The sequence below is a fragment of the Lagopus leucura genome, unplaced genomic scaffold (assembly GCF_019238085.1).
Source record: "Lagopus leucura isolate 7727_CA_CO unplaced genomic scaffold, USGS_WTPT01 Super-Scaffold_73, whole genome shotgun sequence".
NCBI classification, from domain to species: domain Eukaryota; kingdom Metazoa; phylum Chordata; class Aves; order Galliformes; family Phasianidae; genus Lagopus; species Lagopus leucura.
In genome coordinates, this window is record NW_024962252.1 from 4998518 (window position 1) to 5007570 (window position 9053).

At 37.0% G+C, this 9053-nt stretch overlaps 1 long non-coding RNA gene across 2 annotated transcripts; it reads left to right on the plus strand.

Annotated features, from left to right (window-relative positions):
• Positions 1-2222: 2222 nt before the first annotated feature.
• LOC122191537 lies at positions 2223-7032 on the plus strand. 2 transcript variants are annotated; one of them, XR_006182425.1, is made up of 4 exons: positions 2223-2270; positions 4457-4508; positions 4760-4956; positions 6978-7032. It is a non-coding gene; the product is annotated as an uncharacterized LOC122191537 (long non-coding RNA). The 2 variants fall into 2 exon arrangements; XR_006182424.1 differs by lacking the exon at positions 6978-7032 and having other exon boundaries at positions 4760-6322.
• The last annotated feature ends 2021 nt before the right edge of the window (positions 7033-9053 follow it).

Sequence of the window (9053 nt, forward strand, 5' to 3'; positions counted from 1 at the left end):
TCCCAATTACGAAAGTAACTTTGAACTACTATTTTAATGGTTAAATGGCTAAATGCATTCATCATTCACCTATTTAATTTCAAATCCTTAAAAACATAAATGGCCATGACAAGCTCAGAGCGTATCTGAATGTTCAAATTATTTAGTTGTATTCATCTGCAATTTGTATGATCTCACTGACAAAAGCCTAAAGCTACAGTATACCTCAAACCTGCATCACTCTCCTGAATCAGCTGACCGGAACCTGAAGATAGAAACTGTGAAGAAGGAAACCTTGTCTCAGTGGTTTGACACTGTTTTGATCTTGGTTGACATCTGAACTGAACACAGTATTTTGGGATTGGCAGCATATCTGGCCCATTGAATTGGGATAGGGGAGTACTGCCAGGAAAACATCATCCCTGCCACAGTGCACTTCAGCAGCTGCATGGGAGATGCAGGCTGGTCAGCTGGATGTGAAGTAAATGCAGACTTAGACTTTTGACAGCTTCCCAACAGCGCCTGCGGCAGGGTCACAGCTTGACTTCTTCATCAAGTATTTGCTTGTAGTTAAATTCCATATCAGTTAGCTATTCAGTATATTGAGATCTTCCCAAGAAGGCCTCGCTGTAAACTATTTATATATCAAGATATCCTGTAGCACTCTTTATAAAAATGAATGAACTAGTGACATTAAGCTGAAAGGTAAGCAAAGGTGCTGAGTGTTAAACATATTAAGAGAGGGAAAAAATCTGTTAATCATTTTATTAATGTTTTCTTTTCTGCAGAAATCCTTGAAAATGCTTGTAATTCTTAACAGCTGACAGGCTGCTGATTTTGCAGAAAGAAGAGGTTTTTGAGTCCCTTAACTCCAAGTCACAGTTGTTCCTTGTTTTGACTATTGGAGAATTAGTTCAATAACCTCCCTAAAAATAGTAAGTGCTTATGCTCTTACAATATAAGGTCTACATCTGAGAAATATAGCAGTAAAACAAATACTACATTGAAATGCAAGTTTAATGAATTACACTGGAGCCATGTAAGAGAAAGTCATTTTACTCCCACATGGATTTTTAGAATCACAGAATCCTTAGAGCTGGAAAGGACCTCTGAGGGCCATCTAGTCCAACTCCCCTGCAATGAAAAGGGACACTACAGCTAGATCAGGGCTGCCCAGGGTCTTATTCAGGCTTGCCTTGAAAGTCTCTGGGGAGATGGGGCAAGACAGTGCTGTTACTTCACTTGTTTCAACAGCTCTTATTTGAAAGATTCTTTCTTTCATACACGCTAAGTGGTGCTCAAAGATTCCCAGGCTCTTGCAAAGTGTCAGATGGGTTGAGGCCTTGGTCTGCCATCTTACCATGAATCAGAGTGGAACGGATCTTAAAGCCCATCCAGTTCCAATCCACTGCCATAGGTAGAGTTGCCACCTACCAGATCAAGGCCCCATCCAACCTCACCTTGAATGTTTCCAGGGATAGGGCATTCACAGCTTCTCTGGGCAGCCTGTGCTAGTGCCTTACTACTTTCTGAGTGAAGAATTTTCTCATAATATCTAACCTAAATCTCTCCTCTTTTAAAGAGGCTTTCCCATTTTAAAACTACCTGCCCGTGTAAAAAGTCTGTCTCCCTCCTGCAATAAGCTCCCTTCAAGTACTGGAAGGCTGCAATGAGTTCTCCTCAGAGCCTTCTCTTCTTCAAGCTAATCTTCTCTAATTTGTTACAGCGCTCACAGTACAACACATGAGGCCAATCTGTTCACTCTGGCACTAGTGCTGTTTTGAGTACTGTCATAAATGTAAAACTGCAGTGAGGAAACACTCACTTTTATACAAACTTCTGATGCATATTTACAAGTAGACTGGTCAATTACCCAGTTTTGGAAGACACTTATCTACTACAGATCCCCGTACCCAAGTCCACCCACACACTTTCATGCAAAGCAAACCAATGTCTGTTCCCATGCCTTCACTTGTGCACTGTTTCAAAACTCTTCAGATCAAAAGGGCATCAGTCTGTCCCTGAAAATCCTGCTGCCCATACAACTGCACTGTGTATGCCAATGTATGGGAACTACTGAATCATGGCCTGAACCACTGATTGATCACCTGAGGCAAGCACTGAGTCAGCTGCAAGAGCACAGGTGAAGGCAATTCAGCTGTGTGACCAGAAGGAGTGGAGCCTGGCTCCACAACTCCGAGATCCATTTAAGGGCTGACTTACCACTGAGGAAGAATTTCTCTCTGGAGATCATTCATCTTGGAGTCTTTTTGTGCAAGACCAGGATATGGGTAAGCTTTTCTATTTATTTCTAATTATTCCTTTCCAACGTGATAATCTCTCCAGCTATATGCTCTCTAGAGGCCAGACTAACTTCTCTGTATACTTGTCAATTATGCATCTCTGTACTTTTGATTATGCACAGTGAAAGTGCTTCCTATCAAGAGCCATTACTTCACAGCACAAGAGATTGCATCTAATATCCTTACAGTAAATTGTATTTAAACTTACAGTATATTTAAGAATATAACCTATCTTGTTTAGGTTACTTTTCACATATGTAACTTAGAAAATATAAATCCAAATTTTGGCATGGGTGCTTTTTACTGTAGTGCTAGGCATGCTTGAGGTTTTTATACAGAAACACCCATAGCATGTTTAACTGACTAATGTTTTATGCTGACGGAAGCATTCTGGAATTTTTTTTGTTTTTTCCTGTGGACCACCTCATTCCTGAAACAGCGGCCTCCAGGGTTCCAGGTTGCAGGATTCCGGAATAGCCCTATCATGCAGTATTTCTACGCTTTCTTGATTGGTAGAAAAGCAGTGGCCCTCAACAGACTGCTCTTGAACTAAAAAGGCTATACGAGCTTCAGCTTTCAGATAGCAGCCACAAATAGGAAAAAGAAGTAGTATCAAAGCACATTTATTGTTCAGCGAGCTTGTTCTTCATATTTACTGGAGGACAATGCTAATCGTGGATAGTGAACAGGCTTAAATGTTTTTAATAGTAACGTGCCACTGTAAGATCAAGCAATATTTAGAAAAATGAGATTTTAAAAGCAAAATTAATGCTCCAGTTTCTACAAGCTATACACAATAGGCTTCCAAATGTCCTGTGGTCACACGGGCACTTCTCTTAGTTCTGTCCTTATCCTTGTTATCAAAATATTATGTTACTCTGTGAATCACCTGTGAATAGTTTCTATTACCTCAGACTATTCTCTGGAAATTGATTAACTAAACAATGAAATAAATTATGAGATCTATATGTACTTTTTTCTTATTTTCCTCTTGTCCTAACACTTCTAATGAAGATTTTTTTTTCTTCTGAATCTAGTATCTTCTGTGTTATTCAATGTCAGATGAAATATGTACAGCATATCAGAAAAAAATAAGTTTTCAAAAAATCCTTCTTTTTCTACTCAGTATTATCACCTGGTCAATCTTAAATCCTATCAAACAACACTAAACAAACACTATCGTCTAAAACACTAAACACTAAACAACAATATCGTCTCCTTTACACTCCCAAATTTCAGAGAAATTAGTAGGTTAATTCAGGTCACTGCCTTTATAAATTAAATCTGAGTGCAACAGGAACAAATAGCAAAGTACAGAGCAGGCAGTTACAGCAACATATAAAAATTATGAAGAATATGCCAGAAATATCAATCTCATGTAGAGACAGGAAGAATTACTGCAGGGTGTGTATCCTTGTACAGGGATGTGTGGGGAAAAAGCGTTCTTATTTCCAACAAGAAATAGTGGAAAACAGTATAAAACAAAGAAGTAAAATCTAATCTTAGTTCAAGTGGTGTTCAAAATGATGCTCAAAGCTGCCACTTGCCCCCAGGGTTGCAACCCTGTTGTTTTAGGACCTTTAGGACCTGTTTAATCCCCATCTCTCTTATTAGCCCCATTTAATCTCCTTTTGCTCTTTGGAGTTTGTATCTGTTTTCATAGCTAACAGGCATGGGTAAAAGCTGAAGTCAACTTCAGTTTATGTTGGAATCTCTCCACTTCACAAAGAGAATGAAAAATCACTATAATTCATTCTGTGATCATTTTGTGGCTCACAGAATTTCTGCAGTTGAGATCTTTGCAAGAGACAAGTAGCCTGAGAAGGTTTTAGAAATTGTTGCTTCTAGTAGCTGAGGACAAAGAAAGACAGGATTTCCCTGTGGAAATCATAGTACTCAGGGTTGCTAAAACTGATTCAGAACTAGACAAAACAAAAATGCATGTGTCAATGTTATAAAATACAGGAGCTGGGAGGAGGCTAGATTAGAGAGTATCATTCCTTTCAGGAATAGACTGGACTCGATTTCTGCCCAGTTGATAGCAATCCACTTTAAACAAGGAAGTAGTGGCACTCAGAATTCAAACATTGCCAAAGTGAATGTAAACCTTTTCAACATACAGATGGGATTTTCTTTGTTTTAAATTCAGTACAACGTTTGCTCTCTGTTTACAGGATAGCTGGGGACGTGCATTGTGTCTCTGTACTTAGGTACACCAAGTTCCAAGTGAGTTATGCAATGTATTTTGTTATCCTAGAACTTAAGCAGTATATAATGATGGCTGGAAATTTACATTCAATGTATTTCAAAGAGCTTTCTGCCTTTTTGATAACAACAGAAAAGTTTCCGAACTTCATGGAGTGCTTTGCTACTCAAATACCAACTGAATTTTAAATTCAGAAAATCATCAGTGCTGTTATTTGTTGGTTTTTTTTTTTTTTTTTTTTTTTTTTAACTCTGATTTGTTTTGTTTTCAGTCAGTTCAGAACAAAGCTTCAGAGGAGAAATACTGACTACTAAAATCTGGAGAAATACAAGAAACAGAGAAGAAAATCAGAAAAAGTGTAGAATCAGTTCAAGACTATTGAAACTGAAGGGAGTAAAATACTCCTTCTAGTACTGAACGGTTCTGGATGGGAGCTGAAACTGAATGTACCCACATCTATTTTAGCTAGTAAGCTTTAAATGACCTAGACATGGAGACTGCAAGTGGTTATTATGTTGATGCTTTGCTTGCTATTCTTTTCTATAAATTCCTTCCAGTTTCATCACCAGTTAGCTACAGACCTGTCTGAAATGCTCATGTTCATATTCAAACACAGTCACAGGCTGCACATCCTTTGAGAAATGTTTTTTCGGTGTTTGGGATGAGGAAAATAGACAATGGATTTCATCTTAGCATTCTTCTTTCCAGATAAATTTCCTTGCTATATTTTGCCTGTTTTTGTTTAATTCTAATATTTCATCCTTTTTTTGTTGTTTTGACTCTACCCAACTGGTTTACCTTGTTTTTAAAGCAGGGTAATAAAAGCTGGGCTCCAGCTGAGACCTCGTGTGCAGGATAAAGAATAATTACCTCCTCTGTGTTACTTGCCACAACCTGTTACTTTTTAATAGCATCACATTTTTCACCTGGATTTAGTTTGTGATCCATTCTAACATCTCTTCTTTGGTCCTTTTTTGTTAGTATGCTGCTTAGCTAGCTAGTCCTGATTTTTTTTTTTTTTTTTTTAATTTGTATGCTCAATTTTCTCTCTTAGTTATTGTTTTTTGTTGGTCAGTTGTTTTCTTTTTTGTTGTTGTGTTGCTTTTGGATTACTTCCCCAATTTGCCAGAATTGTTTTGAGCAGCAGGCAGTCTCCAGTAGGCTTTCAGCAATGCATGACTCACAAGTGATACAGGTAGTCATACGTTTAATGACGGTATGGAATATGAGGATACAGGAGAAATATACTGCCAAACTTTAGAGGGGGAAAAAAAAGTTGACTGCTTCTCTTTAGGTTTTCTTCAATTAGTTCATTTATCATTGAGTAATTTGTTTAAGATACTGTGTCCTTCTTTGGCTTAGGAAAACGTCATGCAAAGCAATGTCAAAAAACTTAGTAAAATCCATTGGATTATGAAACTACTTTCAGTTTATCTAACAGGCCTTTCTAAAAGGAAGGGAAAGTATGTATGACGTTTACCTCCTTTTTGCTGCCAACTTGTTTCACTTTTTTGCTCACTTGTCTCATCCCTATTTCTCCTCCTAATCACATTCATGACAAAGAGGGTTTTGGTGTAATGACTCAAACCAAAATGTTGCTAAAGACAGTAAAGGAAAAAATGTGCACCATTATAACACTTCTATGATGGTCAGGAAGAGATAAATTCAGCTGCTTAATTAAAAAATAACATTGAATTTAGAGTTCTACTCTAATCATAATTCCTTAAATGCTCCTACTGACTACAGGGAGATGGGTATCTTGACTGTTTTGCAAGAGTCTTGAGAAAACTGTTCTGTAAAGAATCATTCACTCTGTCTAGAATGCAGGCAAATTAAAAACACTATTTAAAATTATTAATAATTAAAAAATTTATTATTAAAATCAATATTTCTCAATAGTTAAGAATAATTGCTTTTGATTTTTGATTGCATGCAAACAATACAGTTTTACCTGCCTTGTAAAGGTGAGTTCATTTCTCTCTCACTCACCCTGTCCAACAGCAGGGGGACAGTCAATGAGATGAAAAGTGTCAAATATTTTTCCTATGCATAAGAAATACTTTCTGTGGAATGCAAGGTGATTTTGTGGAAAGTGCTATCATAAGAGACCAGTTTCTGAGGCTTTTGTAAGAGATTTAACATACAGATAAATAACGAGACAACTTAAAGTGAAAATGATAGTAACTTTGAAACAATTTAATGAAATGTTTCAAGATTTGAAAAAAGGAGCAGTTTAAGAAATAATGAACATACTAATTCTGACTATAGATTTTGGATCTGAGCTGGTATGACGACAATTCATCATATGAATTGTGAAGTCCCCAGATTAAGGACTGTAGTGAAAATTGATTGCAAAATATAAATGCCTTATTTTCCCTCTAATATGCAAAAACAGCATATAACCTAACTGGTTTACATTTTCTTGGTTTAGGATAAACCAGCCACCTGAGCCTCAAGCTCTGGATCCTAGTTTTGCTCTTTCCTTGCAGATTGTAATGGCAGATACTGCCTCTCTGGTTGACTGCTCAAATATGTGTTTGCTACTCCAGAACTTCTGTCTAGCTGGATAAGACAGCTGCTGCACCAATTGGACCAGCATGTAATTCTTGGGTTGTAATCCTGCTCCCTGTTTTCTTGGAGATAAGCTGTCAAGCAGTTAAAATCAAATCAGCAGGTCACCAACTACTCCAGTAGCATTGGGATGATTAGCTACCCTCATCCTTGGAAGTTTGCAAGAAGAAAAAGAAATGAGGAAATAGTTCACTAAGTCAAGACAAGTGTTTTGCCTAAGGTTTCAGTGGTGTCACTGATATGAGATTATGGCATAGTCTTCATTGATAAAAGAACTTTTTAAAATTGTCAAGGTTATCAAAGATTCAGGTGTTGGAGAAAGGAAAAATTCAGTTAAGCTGCAGAAGCATTTTCCCACTTTTGACCTGATGTGTTTCTAAAGAAAGACTTGCATATTTTCTCTTCTAAAATAAACCTGTTTGTCGTGGCAATAACATAATTGAATCCAAGGGAAATTATTCATGTGTCAAGAAGGTAATGTGCCCCTTCACTTTCAAAGGGTTGGCATCAGTGTAAATTACTTACAGGTGTTAAGTAACTTCTTTGATGTTTTTTGTTTGTTTGTTTTAATTGGCTGATGCCCATTCCTTAAGCAGATAAAGAGCTATGGTAATGGAGCAGTTATTTAATTAAAAAGGACTAATGATTTTTAGACAGCAATGAAATGGCTGTGTTTGGGTAATTTTGTTGAATGAATTGGGCCAACTGGTTATTTTGCTTGAATGTACATTTTTGTTTGGATAAAGGTACTGACTTTTAATTAAAAGTAACACAAATAGTGATATTTAAAAATTGTTTATGGACTTTGGTGTGATTTGAAATCCTTCATCCAATATAGTCCTTCACAATTGCTTGTCTGAATGATGTCCTTGGTAGTTTGCCCCATAAAAATTCAATGGAACTGAAACTTCAGTCAAATGTAATACACCTAAACAAATTCTGAGAAAACTTTTGCTGCTGTTTTATCAAACTGTTTATCAAAAAGACCCCATTTAGATAACTTCCCTTTCCTCAAAGTCCAACATTTGCTAAGTCATTTAAAAGGGTAAAAAAGGCAAAAGCTAAATCTGTCTTTTTAAGATACTAGTAATTTCCTGTTGACTTAATTGTTTTCCTTTGTAGTGAAGTAAAGGTAGATAAGGAAATCACTTCATGAATTTCATACCTACAAAGTCTATTTGTAGTAGTGCCTGTGGTTCTTTGCAAAAAACTTTGATGGAAATCTATTACAAATGCATGTTTTTCTTTCCCCATTAGACAATATCCTCCTTTCCAAAAAAAAAAAAAAAGGAGCATATAAAGTCCTGTTGCTGATTTGTACTGCAATAAAGCACCTAGACACATAGTTTTATCAATTGCTAGTATGCCTTTAACAAATCACAATTAAATATTAACAGCCTGTGGAGCAGCATGGAGGGCTCTGCAATCCTTTGAAGGCGTATTTGCCAATTAAACAAAGTCTGACATTAGAGTAAAGGTGGCAAGGATCCAAACCAGAGAAATGAAAGTCAACCACTTCAGTGGCATTCATTAGCTCAACAGACATTCTTTGTGTGGCCTGTTTCTTTACTACTGCCAAATCCACACCCTGTTCAGGAACTTACCCAGGCTCAGATAAGCTTATTATGGAAATAACACTTTGTCACCCTTTACAACATGCTTCTTGTTAAATTATCTTTTATCTTCTTTGTAGAATTTGTCGCCTCTCCTTGGGTGCCCCTTGTGTGGTCAAATGATGTTGTGTTTGATTTGGAATAATTAGGTTCCTAAGGTTAATTGAAGTTAATAGAATAATACTTCAAAGATTCCCTCCTCATCATCATACAAGAGTGGCTATGGAGGAATGTGTGCATATAAAACATGATGCTTTACATGGAAATGCATGAACGTTTAGGTGCTTGTTTGGGTCACCCAATAATATGTGCTGATGGGGGTGTGAAGGAAAAATTGGGTGGGAACTCTTCAGTCTGTGCATGGCCTTTCCAAAGTTCTGT